Raw genomic sequence first — 24,093 nt, 5'->3', positions numbered from 1 at the left:
TTGTGGACATACTGGGGTTAATTTACTAAATCTGAAGAGTGCAAACTCTGGTGCAGCTCTGCAAAACCAACCAGGTTTCCAAGTTTTATTGTCAAAGCTTAACTGAACAAGCTAAAGTTAGAAGCAGATTGCCTACCATGTACAGCTGCACCAGATTTTGCACTGTCCAGTTCTAGTAAATCAACCACATTGTCTCTTTTAGCTCCATGCCCCATGGGCCAATGCTGGGAAGTCAACAAACACAGGAGAGAATGGCAAAGGCTGGTTGGCCTGGGAGGGCAGGAAGTAGAAATGTGTCTCTGAGATGAGAAAAGTGTAACTCCAAAAGTGCTGCACTTTGGGGTACACATTTGATCAGGTATTCTTGAGGGGATTGTTGCTGTATTAGTTCACTTGCAACAAAAACAATTGAGTACTACCCATGATAGTTTTTTATTTGAACTAGCATCCAAATCATTGGGGTGTGTCCCCTTCTTCAAGCTCTAAGCAGTACTGCGTCATATGACGTCCTCCCAGAACGTGCCCCCCACATACCTCCGGCACTCTCTGTGGTCGCTATGTCCTTTGGACACAGTAAATTGCCAATTACAGCAGGCTTTTACCACGTGATCAACAGTCTCCAATCACAGTTGATCACCATGTAAGCACACTTGCCGGTTATTGGCAGTATTTTCCTCATGCTGTCACAGCGTGCGGAAAGTAATGCCGATAACCGGCAACTGTGACATCTACGCTGATAATCTGGGCACTGATTATCAGCATAGATGCCCTGAATATCAGTTTAGTCCCAAAAGTGCCCATCAGTGCTATCAGTCAGTGCCACCAGTAAGTGCTCTTCAGTGCTGCCTTTTAGTGTCCATCATTGCTGCCTATCAGTGCTGCATATCAGTGCAGTCTCATCAGTGCCTTCTCATCAATGCCCATCAGTGACGCATCATCAGTGCTTATCAGAGCTGCCCATCAACACACATCACTGAAGGAGAAAAATTACCTGTTTGCAAAATGTTATAATAGAAACTAAGAAAACTGTTTTTATTTTCAAAATTTTGTTTAGCAAAAAATAAAATACCCAGTGGTGATTAAATATCACCAAAAGAAATCTTTATTTGTGTGAAATAAATGATAATTTCATATGGGTACAGTGTTGCATGACTGCACAATTGCCTATCAAAGTGCAACAGCACTGAAAGCTGAATATTAGCCTGGGCGGGAAGGAGGTAAAAGTGCCCAGTAGGCAAGTGGTTAAAGAAGAGGACACACCCCAAAGTTTCTCCAGAAAATGTGGATGTCAGTGCAAATATACGGACAGTACTCAACTGTGATCAGGTATTCCAACTCAACATCAAGGAGGACTGGCAGTTCTTACTCTTGTCCCTTATGCATGCCATATTGGTGTAATGTTTTGTACCCGTCATGACATCTCAGTAAAATGGGATGGACTTAGTGGGAAATGGACAAAACTTTGTGTTTTCTGATAAGTGGAGAGCTCTTCTAATTTTCCTAGTTCTTATTTTCATCTTAGCACTAAGATCGCACACTAAGATTATGTCTAAACTCAGCCCAAGGAGAGAATTTGGCCTAAAGTGGTGGTAAAACATACTGTGCCTATTATTGTGTTACAGAACACATATTTTGCAAGACTTATGATGCAAAACCTTTTCTATGCTTTCACTACCCTGCTCCTGCTGTTCTAGTAATAATAGACCAACATGTTGTTTTTACTGACACTAAGTAACTGGGACATTTAGTGTCTAGCTTGTAACTAGGGCATCTATTTAAACCTGAATTACTCTTGCAGTCAATAGCTGGATAAGTGTCATTTCTTGAATGAGTAAGATCTTTGCTTGTCCACATTATAGACCTCTATGCCAGGTTTAATCCTGTGTGGTGTAACTGTTTATGATGCACATGTCAAGCCTAATCTTTGGAGCCTATACGTGTATGTATCAAAACTGTCTGATATATTTTTTGATGTTCATAGAAACCAGTAAGGCACAGTTACCAGTTTCCTAAAACTGGTTAGGAAACAAAAAGCACAGATCCCAACTATCTCTCTTTGGGTGCTGAAACCCTTTATTCTATGTCTATACAACTACTATGACTACATCCCTTTTAGCTCAGAAGTACAGCATACTTTGACAGTGTGAGACCCTGCCACTATGTGCAAGAAATCGTGCTAGCACTGCAACTAGATCTACAACTTCAAACTGGTTGGTTACTTGTTCTGGGTCATTGACTTAAAAAATGTTTTAAACCATTACATCAGCAAGACAGTCAGGCAGTTAGCATTTTTGAAAAGCATTTTCATTAGTACAGGCTAGTTTGAAAGATAAGTAACCATAGCTGCACTTATGCAGAAATCTGAGTATTTTTATTGTCTATTTATTATATCTTTACCCACCCGCTGAACCTGATATTTATCTGGAGGATCAGAGGTCAACTGAAGTCTGACATGGGCTGCTTATCAATTGTTTGATCTCATATACTGCACACTCAGAAGACTGGGCACAGTGGCCCTGATTTAAAGGCATTGAGCATATTCACTTTTTAAAGTAAATTTTTACTTTGCAAAGTGAAATTTCCGTTAGCTTAGTGAATTGCTTTGCAGAATGAACATGCTCTGCATGTTTCTGTGGAAGGACAAGCCAGATGAGCATTGTCAGACTTCAGTTGACCTCCTTTTATGCCTTGACTGTATCAGCAATATCAACCATTTACATTGATTCCCAAATAGAAAAATAGTGGATGTGGTAACAAGAAGTTCCATCATCCCTATTAAAGCATATATGGAAAAACCCTCTTTTTGGAGGGATTTTAAAGGCACAGACAAAACCAATGACTTCATAGAGTAGATAAAAAATTGACAGACTATGTTTTATTTATACAAAATGTTAAAAAGAACATATAAACAGAAAAAATGTGGCCGTAATTACCAGCACATTTTGTGTTTACATGTTCTTTTTAACATTTTGTATAAATAAAGCATGGCCTGTCAAGTTTTTATCTTCTCTATGAAGTCATTGGTTTTGTCTGTGCCTTTAAAATACCACAAAAAAAGGTTTTTTTTCCATATATTGATCCCCAAATAGTTCCACACAAATCTGTTGGTGGTACCCAAATATAATTTTCCCTCAGCCTGCTTTATTAGGTAGATGGGTTTGCTGTCTGACAATGAAGAAACTGATTATCAGGTCATGCAAGGTAATACATATTACAATGAGTTAGCTCTGACACTGTTAAATAGTTTTAAAAAACATGTTGGAACTTGAAGAGAGGATGAACCATGTCAACTACCAGAAGGAAAAAGGCTCAGTGTGTAATTACTGCCAGGTACAAATGTCCTGAATGTGCTAACCACATAGAAGAGCAGCTTTATTTCCTGCCGATTTGATGTCCTCTTATGGTTTAGGACCTTCGGATGCCGTCCTGTTTACACATCCTTTGACGGATTACGTCTGCTTGGCAGAGATTGCAGCTCATATTTGTACATTCCGACGTAGCTGCAGTTACTTGAAAGATACTGAGTTTACAAAAAATACGCAAAGACGTAGGTCACTGTTCTAAGGATACAGTCATCATGGAGAGATCTGTGTGTGTCTACACCCAAGTATGTTGTTAAATGTACTGAGCAATGTATCCTAAATCTGTACATGGCTCGGGACACAAGTCTAGAAGTAGACACGCTTGCTTCACCAGGAGTAATTTATCTATGGGATAATAATCCCACAGATTTAATGTAAATCTGTACTGAGAGGAAAATGCAGACTGCCATTGCTGATCTGTTCCCCTTAAAGTTCTAGCTATCTGGCTATTATACTGCACAAATTGCTTCTGTGTTTTCTTAGTACCAAAAGAAATATGCAAATCAGGAGCTCTCCTATAACTTGCTGAATACATATTCTGGATTAGTGACTCAAAAATTACTGAAACCAGTGGATCAGCTTGCCAGCACTAGTACCCAAGCAGACAGCTGAAATCATCTGATTTGCAGTAGAATTATATTTATTAAAGCTTGAGGTGATTGTAGCCGTATTAGTGCATTTGTGACAGAAACAATTGAGTACTGTCCGTGATAACTTTTTTATTTGCACTAACATACAATTTTGAGGACAAGCTTTCGGGGTATGTCCCCTTCTTCAAAGTCCAAGCAGTACTATACAAATCACAAAGTTTCAGCAGAATGTTAGAAGGGATGAAAAAAAAAAAAAGAGGTTAGAGATAAGATACAGCAAAAGCGAGGGGGGAAGGGGGGGGGGGGATACTACTCTCACACAGAGGGAGTTAAGCTTGAGCTGATAGTCATAAAACTGTTGGATAATGAGTGAGGAATCCCATGTCCAAATTCAGGCCGTTATCTCTTGTGTCAAATAGAATTATCATTCTTTGTTCAAAAGTTTTTTCTTTCCTGAATGGATTTGAAATTTCCTTTAAGAACTAAAATATTGAGGTCTTCCATTGTGTGGTCTGGTTGTGCGAAATGGTGTCCTACAGGTGTGCAGAGGTCATCTTCTTTATGTTCCTTGATGGTATGTCTGTGCAAATTCATCCTTGTTTGCAACTTCTGTCCTGTTTCGCCAACATAAGATCCTTTGCTACATTTTCTGCACTGGATAAGGTACACAACATTACTGGAGGTGCAGCTGTATGATCCGGAAATATTGAAGATCCCTTTTGAGTGTCTGACACTTTTTGATGGATTGATTTGGTTGCACAGTTTGCAGCGTTTTCTATTGCAGGGTGTGCTTCCATTATTTGTGACATCATAATCAGAAGGAAGTTTCCTACTGATTAGTTTATTTCTGAGGTTGGGGGGTTGTCTGAAGGCCAGTATTGGGGTTTGCTGGAATATTTCTTTCAGAGTTCCATGCTCTGTTATGATGGGTTGTAAATCTTTGATTATTTTTCTTATTCCTTCTAGTGCTGGGTTGTATGTGGTCACTAGAGGTACACGGTTGTTTGTTTTTTTCTCTTCACACTGAAGTAGATTTTCTCTTTGGGTTCTTAAGGCTGTGTTTAAACTGGTGTTGATAGTTTTGTCCTTGTAACCTTTCTTATGGAAGGAGTCTGCTAGTGTCTCGAGATGTTTATCTCTGTCTCTTGGGTTAGAACATATTCGGTGGTATCTAATGGCCTGACTGTGTATGATGGCACATTTTGTGTGTTGGGGGTGGAAGCTGGAACTGTGGAGGTAGTTGCATCTGTCAGTGGGTTTCCTGCATATTGAGGTGTGAAGCGTATCATCCCTGATGTATACTGTGGTGTCTAGGAAGTTGACGTGTGTGTTTGAGTATTCCATTTTTAGTTTGATTGATGGATGAAAAGTGTTGATCAATGAGTAAAATGGTTTTAGGTTTTCTTCACCTTCTGTCCATATGATGAAAATATCATCAATATAGCGATAGTATCTGTATGGTTTTTGTTCCATGCTGTTCAGGAATTTTTCCTCCAGGTCAGCCATAAATAAATTGGCATATTGGGGTGCCATTTTACTTCCCATCGCAGTACCCATACATTAAAGATAGATGTCTTTATTGAAGGCAAAGTAGTTGTGTGTAAATATGAATTCAATGAGCTGTGTAACATCCTCAGCAGTGTATTTGTGGTTTGGTGAGGATGATAAGGATTTGACATGCAGCTAATCCATCCTTGTGAGGGATATTACTATACAGGGATACTACATCCATAGTCACTAGAAGTGTATTAGATGGTAATTGCTGTATGTTGTTGATCTTGTTCAGAAAGTCAGTTGTGTCTTGCAGGAAACTAGCAGTATTCATGACTAACGGTTTTAAAAAATTTTCTACAAAGCCTGAGATTTGTTTGGTGAGTGTATTCATACCTGTTATTATGGGTCTGCCTGGATTTCCTGGCTTGTGGACTTTGGGCAGCATGTAGAAGTCCCCGATTTCTGGATGATCCGGAATCGCATTTATAAGTTCTGAATGTAGGTGGGCTGGAAGTGTTTTAATGAGACCTTTTAATTGCTTTGTAAAGTCCTGGGTCGGATCATTAAAGCCCAACTTTTTCCCAGTAAAGCCTCTCTGTTAAAGCGGAAGTTGCACCAAATTAAACACTCACAAGATAAATAAAATAGAATGCTCACCAAAGCATGGGTTCACCACTCACTCCGATCCTGCAGGATCTGCCACTGTATTTAAGGCTTGGAGATGGGACAGGTGGAGCCAGGACACCCTCTATAGATCAGGAAGTACACCAGAACCAGCGTGGAATGTAAGTGCGGATGTGACGTCACCAGAAGGAGGAGAAAACAGGAACCATAGACAGGCTACAGACTCGGAGCTTCTTGCTCCTTGTACAGGCCTACGAGAACGTAGACTGTTTATGGTTCCTGTTTTCTCCTTCTTCTGGTGATGTCACATCCGCCCATGGGTTCCACGCTGATTCAGGTGTACTGCCTGATCTATACAGGGCATACTGGCCCCATCTGTTTAATCTCCAAGCCTGGATTACGGTGGATCCTGCAGGATCGGAGCAATCGGTAAACCCATGCTTTGATGAGCATTCTATTTCATTTATCTTGTGAGTGTTTGATTTGGTGCAATACATGTTTTTAACCTAATACTGCACTTAGCTGGTGTCTCCCCCTTTCTCCTTTATCTTCTCCATACAGAGCTGGCCTAACTTTGCGGATGGCTGCCACTAGTGTAAACTATCATCATATATGGACTTTTCGGACTATTAAGGACACTTGATATATTACTGTGTTTATGAGTGTATAGGCAGGCTACTGGTTATTAGTCATCTGGTCATCATGGTCATTCTTGTGCGGCAGAATTTTTATATTTTTTTCTTCTAGCGCTTTTACAAATGTTTAGGCGTATTTAGAAGTGTCAAGCGCTTGGACGTTAATTTATTTAAATGGCTAGAATAATAATTTATTCTGGCCATTAAAATGAATTAATGCTCAAGCACTAAACGCGCCTAAGGTTAACACACATTTATCTGCGTTTACATGTGTCAAGTGTTTTTTCTGCCAAAACGCTGCTGCTCCTGGACACACTGGCCCTGGGTTTTTTTTCCTAAATGCAAATGCTCCTGCCACTATAAGCTCCTAAAAGTCTATGTGTGCATAGACACATTGGATAACATGGAGGGCCATTCACAAGAAGTAAAAAAAAAAACAAAAAACGCCCGATGTCTCTAAAAGTGGCTGCAAAAACACTCTGTGTGCATTAGTTCTATGGGTTGGTTGGGTTAAGCTTGCCTTTTACAGGGAAAGCCAAGATTTGCATACTGTATGACTTCATCTGATTATGTTTCTGGAGTTTCTACACACATTGAATTTTGCAGTTTTCACTGAAGGTATCCTTAACCACTTTTTTCTTGAATTGCTGTATGTCCTGTCCAACTTAGTGACATCCAGTCCAGTTTATTTTAATGCACAGCTTTCGTTCAGCAATTACAGTCTTCAATTAAAACAGCAAAGCACACCATCTGCAGTCAACATAACACTCTTGGATTGATCTTGCATCTCAGTAGAGGATCGATTCATCTTCTGGGCCTAGTGCTGAACACTGAATTTCATTGACAGCCAGCTGCTCTAGTACAAACACCTGCTATGACCTTCCAGAACACTTATGCATTATGCGTAGTTGTAGCGTGCTGTGGCTGGGCAATAAGCACACAGAGTCCCAATTTGCCAAAGACAATGTATTGTAAAAGTAATTCAACAGTACAACCAGACCCGGTGGGGAGGCTCACCCGACCGGGAACAATCACAATAATGCAGTGTAGTGACAGCAGTATGTAGACTCAGTGATGCCAACAGCGTCTGTCATGAGCAGTAGAGTGCAGCCTGGCAAGTAACCCAAAGGGAATCTTCCTGAGAAGACAGATGTTGTCACTACTCTTTTCTACACCTCTGGAACCTTTCCCTATCGCCACTCGCATAAAGCACACCAAAACCTGGGGTCAGAGTCTTAAATAGACTCTGCTTGACTCAAGATGGTCACCAAGGTCACAAGGACCCAGAGCATCAAACCGGATCACTGTCCTATGTGACCGAGGAAGTCGAAGAGAATCCCAGTTTCCCTCCATTTTCTCCTCTGTGGTCCAGCGCCACCTGCGGTGGAGAATACAGACTGCACCTGCCAACATGCACTTGACAGGATCTGCCATAGTTGCCTATATCTGGCACCTTTGGAAAATGCAATTGTCACTTTGTTCTAAAACAGCACCTGGTAGTGAAATCAACTCATATGGTGGCTCTGCAATATATTTGGCCAATTCTGGATGTTATCTATCAGCTTTCAACCATAGCAATCTGCCACCTACTATTTCAATTGTTTTCTGGTAAATACAAAGAAGCAAATTATGGTAGACATTGATCAAAACTACAACAATGCCAGTCCAAAGGCATTTTTGTATGATTTCCACCTCAATAATAATAATTACATTGCTTTAGAACCCTGCTCAGTAGATTTCTCTATGTAGTTAGGCTTTAAATGAAAAGCTAAAAAAAATTCCAAAACTTTCAAGTACATAGCCTGCAAGAGAACAAACGCCAATATCCCTTGAGCTGAAAGCAATAGACTTTCTGCAGTATCTATGAGAACATATGATCTCTAGGCTAGGATGATCCACAATTTTATAGCCAAGATAGGATTTAGCAACGGCACGAACCCTATTAGTTTGTGAAAAATTTGATTTTTTTTATGATTGGTCCACTTTAATAATATGTACTAATTATTGTGTAACGTGAACCGAAAACTGCAGACTTGCCCGTTGAATTTATTCTCTTGACAGTCTGTTAAGCATTTTAACTTAAATAAAGAATTAAAAAGAAAAAAAATACAGAATTCAGATGAGAACCAGACTGCTATTAGTCACTGCAGTGTGCTTTCCCTGCTCTTAGAGTCCTTGCAAATTTAGCTAAAACAATCTTGCCAAGCCTTGGTGGGAATGATATAAGGGAAATAATTCCAGATACGTGATATAGCTTAAAATTTTACTCTTTTTGCTGCCCAGCAATTTCTACAGAATTACAGATCTCCAGGGTATAATGTGACATATTCTCTAGGGTATCATGAGGAATGCTGAAGAAGCTGATCAAGGCAGAATCTTAAAAAACGTACTCCAATTTACTGTGCAAAATAGGCAAACAGGCCTGAGTTTCTCATGAGAAAATCAGATAGCAATATATAGAAATGGCCGTCCAGGTATTCCAATTTAGTGCACAAATAAGAAAAGAGGCCTGGGTTTCCCATGAGAAATTCTGTTGGTCATGTAAGGACATAGACATCCAGGTAAAACGTACAGAAATGTCTAAATCTACACTACATTCTGGTTTAATAAAAATAAAATTCTATGCATGTATTTATTCTTAACTCATAAAAGTAATTTCTATTGCTCTCAGCCTCCTCCAAATCTGCAAATTTGATCCGACTTCCTGTTAGAGGGTGGCTAAGTTCATTCTCTATGGTTCCATTGTAAGTAGGAAAGTAGCAAGTTGCACCTGTGCCCCCAGGGCACAGGTGCAAATTACAGAAAACGCCAAGATTGGACGCACACAGGCTGTTCAGGCTGTTTAAATTGATATGAATGCACCTTATGGTCTTCTATGTAAATTGTACACTTGCTGTTCAGAATCATTTACAAGTTCAACAGCTATATACATTCACCAAATCAAGAAAATTACGCATTCGGAGTCTGTTTAGAGCGGATTCACACATGCAGTACGGATTGAAGCTCAGATTTCACAGCTGATTGACACAGATGTTGTTCAACAGTTCGTGTCAGTTTTACATCAGTTCAGGACAGGATTTAGGATTTTATCCTGTTCACACATATGTGGTTTAGAAACAGTTCCCATAGTAGTTAATAGCCTGTAATTTGCACCTGAACCTGAAGGCACTGCTCTTTTTCAAACTGAATCCGCACCGCCAGTTCACCGGACATACAGTATATTGATAAAAGTATTGGGACGCCTGTCTTTACATGCACATGAACTTTAATGGCATCCCAGTCTTAGTCCGTAGGGTTCAATATTGAGTTGGCAAACCCTTTGCAGCTATAACAGCTTCAACTCCTCTGGGAAAGCTTTCCACAAGGTTTAGGAGGGTGTCTATGGGAAGGTTTGACCATTCTTCCAGAAGTGAGGTCAGGCACTGATGTTGGGACAAGAAGGTCTGGCTTGCAGTCTCCGCTCTAATTCATCCCAAAGGTGTTCTGTCGCGTTGAGGTCAGGACTCTGTGCAGGCCAGTCAAGTTCCTCTACCCCAAACTCGCTCATCCATGTCTTTATGGACTTTGATTTGTGCACTGGTGCGCAGTCATTTTGGAACAGGAAGGGGCCATCGCCAAACTGTTCCCACAAACATCCAACGCTTTGCATTGCAATTGGTGATGTAAGGTTTGGATGCAGCTGCTCGGCCATGGAAACAAGATACTCTGCAGACAGTTGGCGACTTCTGAGCACTGTGCGCTTTAGCATGCGCTGACCCCACTTTGTTATTTTACGTGGCCTACCACTTCGTGGCTGAGTTGCTGTTGTTCCCAGTTGATTCCACTTTGTTATAATACCAGCAACAGTTGACCATGTAATATTTAGTAGCAAGGAAATGTCATGGATGGACTTATAGTGTAGGTGGCAACCTATCACAGTACCACGCTTGAATTCACTGAGCTCCTGAGAGCGACCCATTCTTTAACAAATGTTTGTAGAAGCAGTCTGCATGCCTAGGTGCTGGATTGTATACACCTGTGGCCATGGAGGTGATTGGAACACCTAAATCCAATGATGTGGAGGGCTGGCCCGATACTTTTGGCAATATAGTGTATGTGAAGAGGCACCATAGGAAGCAATGTTATTTCAGATATCATGTGGACTGTATGCAGTTCAAACCACATCCAATCTACATATACAGTTGTGTTCAAAATAATAGCAGTGTGTTGAAAAAAGTGAATAAAGCTCAAAATCCTTCTAATAGCTTTTATTTCTATACACACAAATGCATTGGGAACACTACACATTCTATTCCAAACCAAAACATGAAGAAAAATATATCAAATTTGTGTTGTTCCTCTAAAAAAAATTGAAGAAATGGGAATATTAGACTGTTCAAAAAAAATAGCAGTGTTTGTATTCTTCTTTACAAACTCAAACATTCACTATATAAACTGAAAAATGTGTGAAGATTTTGCTTTCCTTTGAATCACTTAATATTTAGTTGTATAAGCACTGTTTCTGAGAACTGCTGTACATCTGTGTTGCATGGAGGCAACCAACTTCTGGCACCTGTGAACAGGTATTCCAGCCCAGGATGATTGGACTACATTCCACAGTTCTTCTCTATTTCTTGGTTTTGCCTCAGAAACTGCATTTTTGATGTCACCCCACAAGTTTTCTATTGGATTAAGATCCGGGGATTGGGCTGGCCACTCCATAACGTCAATCTTGTTGGTCTGGAACCAAGATGTTGCACGTTTACTGGTGTGTTTGGGGTCGTTGTCTTGTTGGAACACCCATTTCAAGGGCATTTCCTCTTCAGCATAAGGCAGCATGACCTCTTCAAGTATTCTGATGTATTCAAACTGATCCATGATCCCTGGTATGCGATAAATAGGCCCAACACCGTAGTATGAGAAACATCCCCATATCATGATGCTTGCGCAACCATGCTTCACTGTCTTCACAGTATACTGTGGCTTGAATTCAGTGTTTGGGGGTCGTCTGACAAACTGTCTCCAGCCACTAGACCCAAAAAGAACAATCTTACTTTCATCAGTCCACAAAATGTTGCGCCATTTCTCTTTAGGCCAGTCAATGTGCTCTTTGGCAAATTGTAACCTCTTAAGCACATGTCTTTTTTTCAACAGTGGGACTTTGCGGGGGCTTCTTGCAGATAGCTTGGCTTCACATAGGCGTCTTCTAATTGTAACAGTACTCACAGGTAACTTTAGACCTTCTGTGATCTTCCTGGAGCTGATTGTTGGCTGAGTCCTTGCCATTTTGGCTATTCTTCTATCCATTTGAATGGTAGTTTTTCGCTTTCTTCCACATCTTTCAGGTTTTGGTTGCCATTTTAAAGCATTTGCGATCATTTTAGCTGAGCAGCCTATCATTTTCTGCACTTCTTTATATGTTTTCCCCTCTCCAATTAACTTTTTAATCAAGGTACGCTGTTCTTCTGAACAATGTCTGGAACGACCCATTTTCCTCAGAATTTCAGAGAGAAATGCACTGTAACCAGCATGTACAATATTTTCTGCCTTCCTTCCTTAAATAAGGGCAATAATTGCCACCTGTTTTTCAAAGAATGAATGACCTCACTAATAGAACTCCACACTGCTATTATTTTGAACATGCCCCTTTCAATAAGTGATTCAATTACAGAATCAGCAGCATGCATGTCATGACTTTTGGGTCTGTTGGATTTCTATTACTCTGCTACACCTGCTAGTAAATTTTTTGCCGTGTAGAAATATAATTTCTACCAAAAACAGTGATTGATCAGGTTAGTGATGTCTGAAGGCTATTATTTTGAACACAACTGTATGTGAATTTTGGTTCTGCTGAGTTAAATGTAACTGAAGGGATGTAATCATGTAATCACATGTAAATGCAACTAAGCAAATCTTTAAGCAGGAACATCTAAACACAGGGAAAATGAAATGCGTTTAGAAAATTAAATGCCTTGATAGCCTTGGTGCAATAAGGAATCATCTATCACTACAGGAGTCAATGAGGAGAGAAAAAATTAATTCCATGATGGAGGCAAAAAAAAACACCCTTGCAGAAAGCCCTGCCTCCTGCACCCCACTCTGGCAGACTTCGAACACTCTGCTCTTCTCCCTGACATTACAGGGTGTGGGCAGTCCCTCTGTGCCATCATGTTCAACTGAGGTCTGACAGCCCTGCATTGTACATGGAGGAAGCAAGCAGGCAACTGCGGTGGTGAGTGCCTTAGAAAGGATGCTTTGGGGGATCGCTTGAACAGATACAGGGAGGGAAGAATAATTATCCCTTTACCCTTAGACGTAATGAGCATTTAGCCATTGCGGTGTGTGGGGCTCCACTGCGTGGGAATTTTTTCTTGTGCCCAGAGTTAGCTTTAGGACATTGTCCAGGAAAGCAGTGCATGGCCGAAATATTGCACAATATATCTGACAGGAAGAATTGTTATTCTCATGCTGAACAATGAGCACTGCCATAATATTATGTCCCGACTTTACTTTTACATATAAAATATTGACTTTTGAGGCAGTGGTTTTAGGTTTAGCATGTTTATTGCACCTTGTGTTCGGCTTCCTTACTTTCTCCTTTCTTTCTCTATGAAATATTGGTAAATGATAACTTAAATGTGATATGCCCAACAGTGACTGTATAATTCTGGTGTGACAGAAGGAAGAAAGCACATTAGTAGCAAGGTAGCATGTCCTGAGGTGAGTAACCACTGAACACCAATGAAAACAGAATTTTTGGCTCCCACTGAGACCAGCGATGTAGAGCATAATGCTCTGAGGAAGAGGGTTTCCCCTCAAAAACGTGCCAGCATGTGTGTTTGAAGTACTGGTGAAGCCTATATCTCTGTATAGCACCTTTACATCTCAGCAGTATTGCTAGGACTTGGGTTCTACTATGTTTAATGCTTGTAGCCTTGTGACTTTTTCTATGTATTTTTTTGTGCTTTAATTATCTTCAGTAAACTTTTTGGAGGTAATGCATTAGGGCTTTGTGCCCTCTTTTTTTCTGTCACTTTGTTATTGATTACCAGAATCTGTGGGCTACCCAGAATGACCTGTAGGGTCACCTGCAACTCTCAAGAGAAAGCCTTTTCAGGAACAAGAAGCATAGCAAATCATATGACTCTTAGGCCTCGTTCACACCATACGTGCAGAAAAGCCGATGGAAACTGACGTGCAGATATTACCCATCAATGGGTTTTATACACCTTACAGATTCCTGTACAGAAAAAATCTGCACGATACCAGTGTTGTGGTGTGAGCAGGGCACACAGAGAACAACTGATTTTATGTGCCCTTGCAGAAAGTGTGCAGAAAAACTGACATCTCCGCACCATGGTGTGAACGAGCCATAAAGCTGGCCATAGATGGATCCAAAAAACAATTTTTAAGCTGCTGACTTATTTTTTCAATAGGAGACTGGAGCTCTGCATTAACCCCTTCAAGTCCGGACACTTTCACCCCCTTCTTGTCCAGGCCAATTTTCAGCTTTCAGTGCTATCACACTTTGAATGACAATTGCGCGGTCATGCAACACTGTACCAATATGACATTTTTAGCATTTGTTTGAGACAGATAAAGCTTTATTTTGGTGGTATTTATTCACCACTGGGATTTTTATTTTTTTTGCTATAAAAAGAAAAAGTCCAAACATTTTGACAAAAAAGTGTTTTTCTTTTAAACTTTTGCAAATAAATAATCTTTCTTCATAAATCTTGGCCAAAATGTATTCATCTATCTGTTTAGTAAAAAATAATTAACCCAAATTAGTTTATAACCAAAAATTATAATTTTTTTTTTAATTTTTTTTACATTTTTATTTTATTTTTTTATATTATTATTATTATTTTTACATACTGTCACCCTAGCAGTACAGTGTCACCATAGTGACACTGTACTGCTGGTGGGGGGTGATGAAGATTTTGTTTTCTTTTTTTACACGGATTGCTTTTACACCCATAAAAGCTGTAAAATCAATCATTTCTCCTTCTCTCTGGCTACATTCCTGCAGCCATTGAGAAATACTGTGAGAGCTGTGATTGGTCACAGCTTGTCACATGGTACAAGGCTGTTGTGAATAGCCTTGTACCATTTGACCTCTGTGATCATTCACAGATTTCGCAAGTAGTAAGCAATGATGTCAGGAACTGACATCATTGCTTACTACTATTCATGTGATTACTGATTGGCTAATCAGTGATCACATGAATCGGGACCTCACACAGAGGTCCCGTACAGCGATCGGTGTTCCACTGTGTCCCAGGGAGCGCGCACAGACAGTTAATGAAGGCGCCGTTTATAAACGACAACCCGCTTTGGCACTGCTCCCATCTGGCCGTTTATGTACATGGTCAAGACGGAAAGTGGTTAAGCACCTTTGCCAGTGTAATTCCAGTCCATTAAATAAATGTAGCACTACCCCCTTAGGGGCTGCTGTTGATTTGGGTCCCCCTATAGTCCTACAGCCAGATAGCACACATTTTCAGACAACTTGCATCCAGAGTCCGAAATCAGTCCTTGTTTTTAAGGTTTATTAAGGATATTTAGAACTGAGATAGGGTAAGGGGGAATAGGATGCCCAAGGGAACCGACAACTGAGGACAAACTTCGTGGAACTATGCACTAGCTTTCTCTGCAGCACAGTCTCTGTGCTGCAGCATCTAGCCAGCATCTTCTTGATGTACCAGCCCAGACTCCAGACCCTAGATGAACTTCTCTTCTTAGCCCACCAATCTGGAGGTATCCCTGAGCAGGGGATCTGGTTCCTCTCCCTTTAAATAGGTGATCAGTCATAAGTAGGGGCCAATCTGTTTTCCCTTCCTCCTTTTCCTATCCGCCCAGAGGGTGCAGGTGCACTCACTCAGATCATCTCCTGTACCACTTGTGGGTTGGCTGCTGCTACCGGGCCTATCAGCTGGGCTGCTTCTTCCCTGCCATACAGGTGGTCCTCTCTCAGGGGGCCAGTGAGTTTCAAGCTTTCCGCCTTTCTAGCTCCAGGCTCGCAAGCAGGCCCCATCCCACTAGGCCTCCATGCAGTCTCAATCCTCAGACTCACATCTTCCTCTCTCCTTCTTCCATCCGACTCCTCTCCCACACTCCACACTCCTGCCTCTGTGTAGGCTCCAACACTTTTTAAGGGTGTGCAGCCCCTTACCAACCTCTTGTTGAGGATTGGCTAGGATCCCTCAAAAGTGCAGCCAGCCACTTCCCAGATTCACCCACTGCCTCTGAGGCCTTCCTCCAAAAGCCCTAGAGCAGGGGGAAATTCCAGAGGGGCTAGCCTGCAGAGCGTCTTAGCCCTGACCACAATTTGACCCCTCTCTGGTTATTACACCTGGGCTACTGCTGAGCCCCTGTCTAACCATTGGAGTCTAGCTCCCCCTAGCTAAACCAATAGGGTGCTACATAAATATCGCACCTTTAGTGATGAATAAAAAGTGAAACTTTTGTAAAATGTTTTTTCCGTATCTGAAAAAATCCATACATAAATTATCCTCTGCAGCGTTCTAGCCTTTCCATTGACCCTGTGGAAAGTGGCTTTTCAGTGAATAATACAGATGCTACCATCTAAAGCATCTTGTTCAACTATTTTTATATAAAGAACTGGATGAAACGCCCCCTCCACTATCACTATATCGAGTCTGCTAAATACATGATCATTTGTACTGTCTGTAGTATACTCTATAATGAACGAATACAGTCAGCCCTTGCCTCAGCTAGGTGCATTTAGGTCACCTCCTATCCTATCCGTGAGCATCAGTGGCAGTAATTGAGCCAGTGGCTAACAAAATGATAAAAATAGGACTAAATCTTCAGCCTGATGCCTTAAAGTGAAAACCTAGGACATGCTATAAAAAGCTCTGCAATCAATAACAAGGCTCCGGAAAGTTTTACTGAGATTTCTGTGCCCAGAAAAACTATACAAGCAATTCCCAAAAGTCCATGTTCTCAGATAAAAGGCCTTGAGAATCATTGAGTACTGTACATTAGCTGTTGCCTTTTCAATCAAGCAGTGCAAAGATGCTATATAGCCACAGATTTGATGTTACACTTATTGCAATCAACTGTTTATTGGGATACTATGACTTTTATTATATATATATATATATAGATATATACAGTACACACATATATATATATATATATATATAGTCACACAGTCACGAGCCACTTTATTAGGTACACCTTGCTAGTACCGTGTTGGACCCCCTTTCAGAATTGCCTTAATTCTTCATGGCATAGATTCAACAAGGTGTTGGAAACTTTCTTCAGAGATTTTGGTCCATATTGACATGATAGCATCATGCAGTTGCTGCAGATTTGTCAGCTGCACATCCATGATGCAAATCTCCCATTCCACCACATCCCAAAGGTGCTCTACTGGATTGAGATCTGGTGACTGTGGAGGCCATTGGAATACAGTGAACTCAGAAACCAGTTTGAAATGATTCGAGATTTGTGACATGGTGCATTATCCTGCTGGAAGAAGCCATCAGAAGATGGGTACACTGTGCAGGCAGTCCCCGAGTTATGAACATCCGAGTTATGAACAGCTCCTACTAACGAACGGAGGCAGTGTGACGTCACTTGTGCTCCATGCTATTTCTGGATAACGTTGAACATCTGTCTTGCCGGCTGCCGTACAGTACTGTGCACTGCATGGCCACAAGTGCCCGGAACATCCCACATCACTGCATGGCCACAAGTGCCTGGAACATCCCACATCACTGTACAGCCAGAAGCTTCTGGAACATGTGGAAGCTGGTGAGAATTATTACACTACTCTGTGCCCACTACTATTGGGAGTATACCCTGTATTTGTACCTGTAACTTCTACATAGCAGGACTGTGTTACTGTACAGTACAGTGTATATCCACCTGTGTTCCAGCATGAGCTCATCTCAGCTGCCTACATGGAGCTCCCATTTAATACCATCTGTTTTTGTACTGTTTATACAGTAGTCAATAAAGCCTTTTATGCTGCTTGGTCCTGAATGTAACTATCCTTCTCAGTCTCTTTTAGATGTCTCTTGTATTGGATCCCACACTGCTGGACGGCTCTGAGGGTCAGGGACCACTGCTGCTGCTGCAGGCTGAGGATGCACAACAAGCGGGCATATCCAACTGATGAGCCCTATATCTTGCCACCTCAGTGAGTGTTTTGAAAAAGTACAGTACCTGGTTTATTAGAATAAGTTGGTAATACATTAGCTGGCTGCTACACTTTCTTTTGTTTCTTCTTGATGTTCACTTCTAGAGTGCACTCCATGTTTTCTGTCTTCACCCTGCAGTGATGCCTCCGAAAAACAAATCTGATTCAAGTACTGGTGAAGTATGTGAGAGGCCATACCCCTATACATACTACGATTATTACCAAGCAACACAGTGGTTTAGTTATTGAGATGGAAAGGCTGTTGACAATTTGGACAGAAGCCCAAAATCAACGTAATATGCCTATCAGTCTTTCTTTAGTCCAAGAAAGGCTTGAAACCTTTTCAAAGATTTAAAAGCTGCTTGTCTAGGAAACGAAGGCGATTGCAATGAAGAATTTGTTACAAGTAGGGGTTGGTTCAATCGCTTTAAAGAAAGAGCTAATTTACATGCCATTAAAGTACAAGGTGAAGCAGCGAGTGCCGATGTAAGTGCTGCAAGTGATTTTCCCAAGACATTGGAAGATATTATTGATAATGGAGGCTATTTGCCAGAAATTTTTTTTAATGTAGACGAAACTGGCTTGCTTTGGAAAAAAGTGCCTGAGAGAACTTACATTTCGAAAGAGGATAAAAGTGCACTAGGACATAAGGCATCAAAGGACAGAATGACTATATTACTTGGGGGTAATGCATCTGGGGATTTAAAACTCAAGTCTTTGCTAGTGCATCACTTCTTGAATCCGAGGGCACTACGTAATGTCATCTCTTCCTGTTATTTGGAGGGCAAATTCAAAGGCTTGGGTTACAGTTTCAGTCTTTGAAGAATTGTTTTTGAACCATTTTGTCCCTTCTGTTGAACGTTATTGCTTGGGAAAAAACATTTCTTTCAAAATTCTCCTTCTCCTTGACAATGTCCCTGGGCATCCAAACACTTTAGATGACATGCACCCCAACATAAAGGTGGTATTGCTACCCCTCAGCACCACATCACTACTTCAGCCAATGGATCAGGGAGTCACAGACTCCTTTAACTACTTGCCTACCGGGCACTTTTACCCCCTTCCTGCCCAGGCTAATTTTCAGCTTTCAGCGCTGTTGCACTATGAATGACAATTATGTAGTCATACAACACTGTATGCATATGACATTTTTATCATTTTTTTCACACATATAGAGCTTTCTTTTGGTGGTATTTAATCTTTGCTGGGTGTTTTATTTTTTGAACTATAAACAAATAGCAAAAATTTAGAAAAAAAAATGTTTCTCTTTGTTTCTATTATAAAACTTTGCAAACAGGTAATTGTTCTCCTTCGCTGATATGCGTTGATGAGGCTGCACTGATAGGACGCACAGATAGGCTGCACTGATGAGGTGGCACTGATGGGCACTGATGAGGAGGCACTGGTGATGCTGCACTGATATGCAGCAATGATGGTCACTGATAGGCAGCAATGATGGTCACTGATAGGCGGCACTGATGGGCACTGATGGGTGACACTGACAGGCGGTGCTGACTGATGGCACTGACTGGTGGCACTGATGGGTGGCACTGATCGGCACTGGTGGGTGGCACTGCTGGTTGGCACTGCAAGGCACTGATCATGAGTGCCCCGATGATCAGTACCGATCAGCTCAGTTGCCGGTTATCGGCAGTAATTTCCTCACGCTGTGATAGTGTGAGGAAAGTGCTGCCGATAACCGGCAACTGTATTTACTCCATTATCTGCTGTCATTGGACACAGTTGATGGTAAAAGGCCAAAGTGATTGGTCTTTTACCGCATCACGTGATCAGCTGTGTCCGTAGGACACAGCGATCACGTAGATTGCTGGGGGCACGCGGAAGGGCACAGACTGGGAGGACGTTGTATGACACCCTCCCAGAACTGGACAACTGCACTGAAGCCGTCATTCAGCTATAGCGCGGTTAGCAAGTTGTTAAGGCCTATTATTTACAGAGGACATTCTCACAAGCTGTCAGGGCTACCCAAAAAGATGAGATGATCTTAAGAGAGTTCTGGAAGAATTATAACATTTATGATGCCACCAAAAATATTGCTGATGCTTGAGATGAAGTGAAAGAGACAAATATGAGAGGAGTTTGGAACAAATCGTGCTCCCAATTCACACAAGCATTTATGGGGTTTACAGATGATGAAACCGCTGAAACCAAGCAATCTGTGGTTATTATTGCTAATCAACTGCAGTTGGACAGCAATGAAAATTATGCTGTTTACATACTCCTATAATTTTTGGCTGGAGTTACACTTAAAAAATGTACTGTTCTGATTACATAGAAATTCATCTTAAGAACAAACCTACATATCCTATCTTGTTCGTAACCCGGGGACTGCCTGTAGTCATAAAGGGATGGACATGGTCATCAACAAAACTCAGGTAGACCATGGCATTTAAACGATGCTCAAATTCTGACCCTACCATCTGAATATCGCAGCTGAAATCAAGACTCATCTGACCAGGCAATGTTTTTCCATTAATAAAAAAATTGCGCTCTTGTGCTTGTGGATGTGTAGTACATTGCAATTTAGTGCAAACGAAATATAAAATTATTGCAGCAGTCCCAAAAAATGTGCAATACTACCACAATATGAAAAATGATATAAGTATAATCTGACCGCGAACCTGAATTAGACATATATTCTGTGCATATGTACTGGATAATTCCAAAGATTCAAAACATCTACACATCAAATATCACACCATCTCAGTAGTCTACAACATAATTTGCCATTATTAAAGTCCCAGATAGTCAAATAAGTGCCTATGCCTGTGTTCCAAACTTAATTAAGGTGCTTCTCTTGTTCAGCTACTTTAGTGCTCAAAAGTACCCCACATAGACTAAAACTCACCCTTAGCTAATGACCATCTATTTCTAAAGTGGTCTACAGCATTTGTGGGGCATTTCCTAATGAAGTTGGTTCTCTCCAGATTACCGCAATCTCGGGATGGACATATCACAAAAAGAACAGGAAAGGGAATCCCATAGTGTAAAACCATAATATATTTTATTGTAAAATAGATATATAAAGAAACCACCCCCAAATAAAGTGCCTTTGCCTGACACCTGGTGTACTCAGCTTTATTTGTGTAATGGAAGCCGCTGGGCTAAGTGCTCATTGGAGCAGCATGCGTTCCATATGATGGAAATTATGTCAGTGGAAGTTGCGTCATCAAACCTCGACGCATTTCGATCAAAGATAGTCTTCAGAAAGTGAATGTTTTTCCATTCTATTATCCAATTTTGATGGGCCTGTGCAAATGTAGCCTCCGTTTCCTGTTCTTAGCTGACACGAGTGGCACTCGCTGTGGTCTTCTGCTGTGGCAGCCCATCTGCTTAAAGATTTGACGTATTGTGCATTCAGACACGGTATTCTGAATACCTTGGTTGTAACGAGTGGTTTTTTGAATTACTGTTGCCTTTCCTATCATCTCAAATCAGTCTGTCCATTCTCCTCTGACCTCTGACATCAACAAGGCATTTTCGTCCACACAACTGCCACTCACTGGATATTTTCTCTTTTTTTGGATCATTCTTTGTAAACCATAGACATTGGTTGTGCGTGAAAATCCCAGTAGATCAGAAATTTTTTAAATACTCAAAAAAACAAACAAAAGAACAGCAGCGCGGGATCTCCATTAGCAATACATGTAGTTTTATTGAACAATAAAAAAATAGTACGTGTAAAATTCTTGTCAAACAGCTCTGGTGCAGATTGCAACATAGAGCAATTCCAAGTGTGTGAAGTAGATGACCAGCCCGTCTGGCACAACCAACCATGCCATGTTCAAAGTCACTTAGATCCCCTTTCTTCCCCATTCTGATGCTCGGTTTGAACAACAGCAAATTGTGCTCACCACGTCTAGATATGCCGAAATGCATTGAGTTGTTACCAAGTAATTATTATTATTACTAAACAGGATTTATATAGCGCCAACAGATTGAATACAGTTCAATACAAGAGGGATTTGAGGGCCCTGCTCCTTGGACCTTACAATTTAGGAGGGAGGGGTGAATGGTACAGTAGGTAGTCACTGTGGGGGATGGAGTGGTTGGAAGAGTAAAGGATTCCAGAATTAGCAGAGGGCTGGATAGGCTTCCCTGAAGAGAAAGGTTTTTAGTGATCGCCGAAAGACAAGTAGAGTAGGTGATAGTCTGACAGATTGGGGTAGGGAGTTCCAGAGGATGGGAGAAGCTCTGAAGAAGTCTTGGAGACAAGCATGGGAGGAGGAGATGAGGGAGCTAGAGAGTAACAGGTCTTGCGAGGGGCGGAGTGTGCGGTTTGGGTGATATTTAGAGATAAGATCGGTTATGTAAATTGAGGCAGTGTTGTGGATGGCTTTATATGTCATTGTTAGAGTTTTGAATTTTATCCGTTGGGCAACTGGGAGCCAGTGGAGGGATTGGCAGAGAGGGGTGGCGGATACAGAACGGTTAGTGAGGTGGATGAGTCTGGCAGCAGCGTTCATGATAGACTGGAGGGGGGATAGCCTACGATGAGGTAGACCAAAGAGGAGGGAGTTACAATAGTCGAGGAGTGATATGACAAGGGAGTGAATAAGTTGCTTAGTGGTTTCCGGGGTTAGGAACGGTCGTATCTTGGAGCTGTTGCGGAGGTAATTGAACAGGTGTACCTAATAAACTGGCCGGTGAGTGTGTGTGTATATATATATATATATATATACAGTATATATATATGTGTGTGTGTGTTTTGTTTTTACCTTTCCATCACTGAGTAAGCAACCTTTTTCTTTGCTTTAAAAGAGTTGCATATATTTCACGCTATGGTTCACTTAATGTACAAGTTGTTCCAGCTTTTGTTAAACAATTACACATCCTTTGCATATCTTCTATGCGAACCAGAGTAGAAAAATGACCCAACTGTGGAGTGTGACTGGACCTTAGTACAATACAGCACCGCAGAATTATAAGCAGATGGACAAGATGGCCACTCCCCTTCCAAGCCTGCACGGCATTACACATGCTATAATACATATGTATATTATTTATATATATATATATATATATATATATAGGCAGTTGGAGCACAGAGTAATGATGTCTTTCTATGTGACCCTGCATTTATGTCATGGTATATGCTATAAAGCAGGCATGAGAGGATGGCTACAATCCTACATATAAGGAATGAACGTAGCCACTCTGTAACAGGAAGTCGGATCGCAGAAGCAAAAAAGGATTCTGGAGACTTGGAGGAGTCTGACTGCACTTGAAAGTACTTTTTTGAGTTAGGTATGCATACTTGAATATTTTTTTAAACCAGAGTTTATACAATATATTTAAACTGCAGCTATATTATCTTTTTTTTAATGTACTTATATAGCACCGTCAGTTTATGCAGTGCTTTACATATATATATTGTACATTCACATCAGTCCCTCACTCTCAAGGGGTGTACAATCTAAGGGCCCAAACTCACATTCATACATACACATACTAGGGCCAATTTAGACAGAAGCCAATTAACCTACCAGCATGTCTTTGGAGTGTGGAGGGAAACCAGAGTACCCGGAGGAAACCCACTCAGGCACAGGGAGAACATGCAAACCCCAGGCAGGGGGTGCCATGGTTGGGATTCGAACCAACGACCCTAGTGCTGCCGGGCGGAAGTGCTAACCATTTAGCCACTGTGCTACCCATATGGGGGGGTTACTTACTAAAAATGGGGAGTGCAAAATCTGGTGCAACTCTACACAGAAACCAATCAGCTTCCAGGTTTTATTACCAATGGTTAATTGAACAAGTTGAAGTTAGAAACTGCTACCATGCACAGCTGCACTAGATTCTGAGTGCACCAGTTTTAGTAAATCTCCCCCTAGATATATGCAAGGAGAATAGATGCTGGAGTCTAAAATCCTTCTGTCTGTGGCCTGGGGCACACAATGTGGCTAAACTGTCAGAGGTAAAGGATGAGTGCATATGTTGGATATTTCTTTTGATAAAAGGAGGTCTCTGGTCATGCTTTTCCGAATGATCCAGACAGAGCTGTTTATGTCCTTATCTTTAAAAAAAAAATCCAGACGGGGTGCATTCACATCTCACTATTCTCTACTGTCTATGGCCAGCGTAATATTCAGATAAAATAAATTGGTAGGTGTAAATGTGATCGGGATAGTAGAAGAAGGGGAGTATTAGAGAAGACAGGATCAAACAGCCTGTTTATACAATTTGGATATTAACCCCCTAGGCTCCACAGTGAC

The 24,093-nt window shown here is 41.2% G+C and overlaps 1 protein-coding gene and 1 long non-coding RNA gene across 6 annotated transcripts in view; one reads left to right on the top strand and one right to left on the bottom strand.

Annotated features, from left to right (window-relative positions):
* The window catches only part of LOC149453630 (3',5'-cyclic-AMP phosphodiesterase 4D), a 1,049,085-nt gene that overhangs the window by 322,728 nt on the left and 702,264 nt on the right, over window positions 1–24,093 (bottom strand). The gene's annotated exons all lie outside the window — the stretch shown is intronic.
* Window positions 12,820–24,093, top strand: part of LOC149453631 (uncharacterized) — a 144,977-nt gene continuing 133,703 nt past the window's right edge. The window contains exons 1-2 of the long non-coding RNA XR_016314417.1: window positions 12,820–12,916; window positions 17,719–17,857. This is a non-coding gene — a long non-coding RNA (uncharacterized LOC149453631). The remainder of the gene's footprint in view (window positions 12,917–17,718; window positions 17,858–24,093) is intronic.

Source organism: Staurois parvus, unplaced genomic scaffold, assembly GCF_062004578.1.
Source record: "Staurois parvus isolate SC_StPar_1 unplaced genomic scaffold, SC_StPar_1.0 ptg000445l, whole genome shotgun sequence".
Taxonomy (NCBI): domain Eukaryota; kingdom Metazoa; phylum Chordata; class Amphibia; order Anura; family Ranidae; genus Staurois; species Staurois parvus.
Note: the sequence above shows the minus strand (reverse complement) of the source record. Positions and strands in the feature narration are given on the sequence as shown.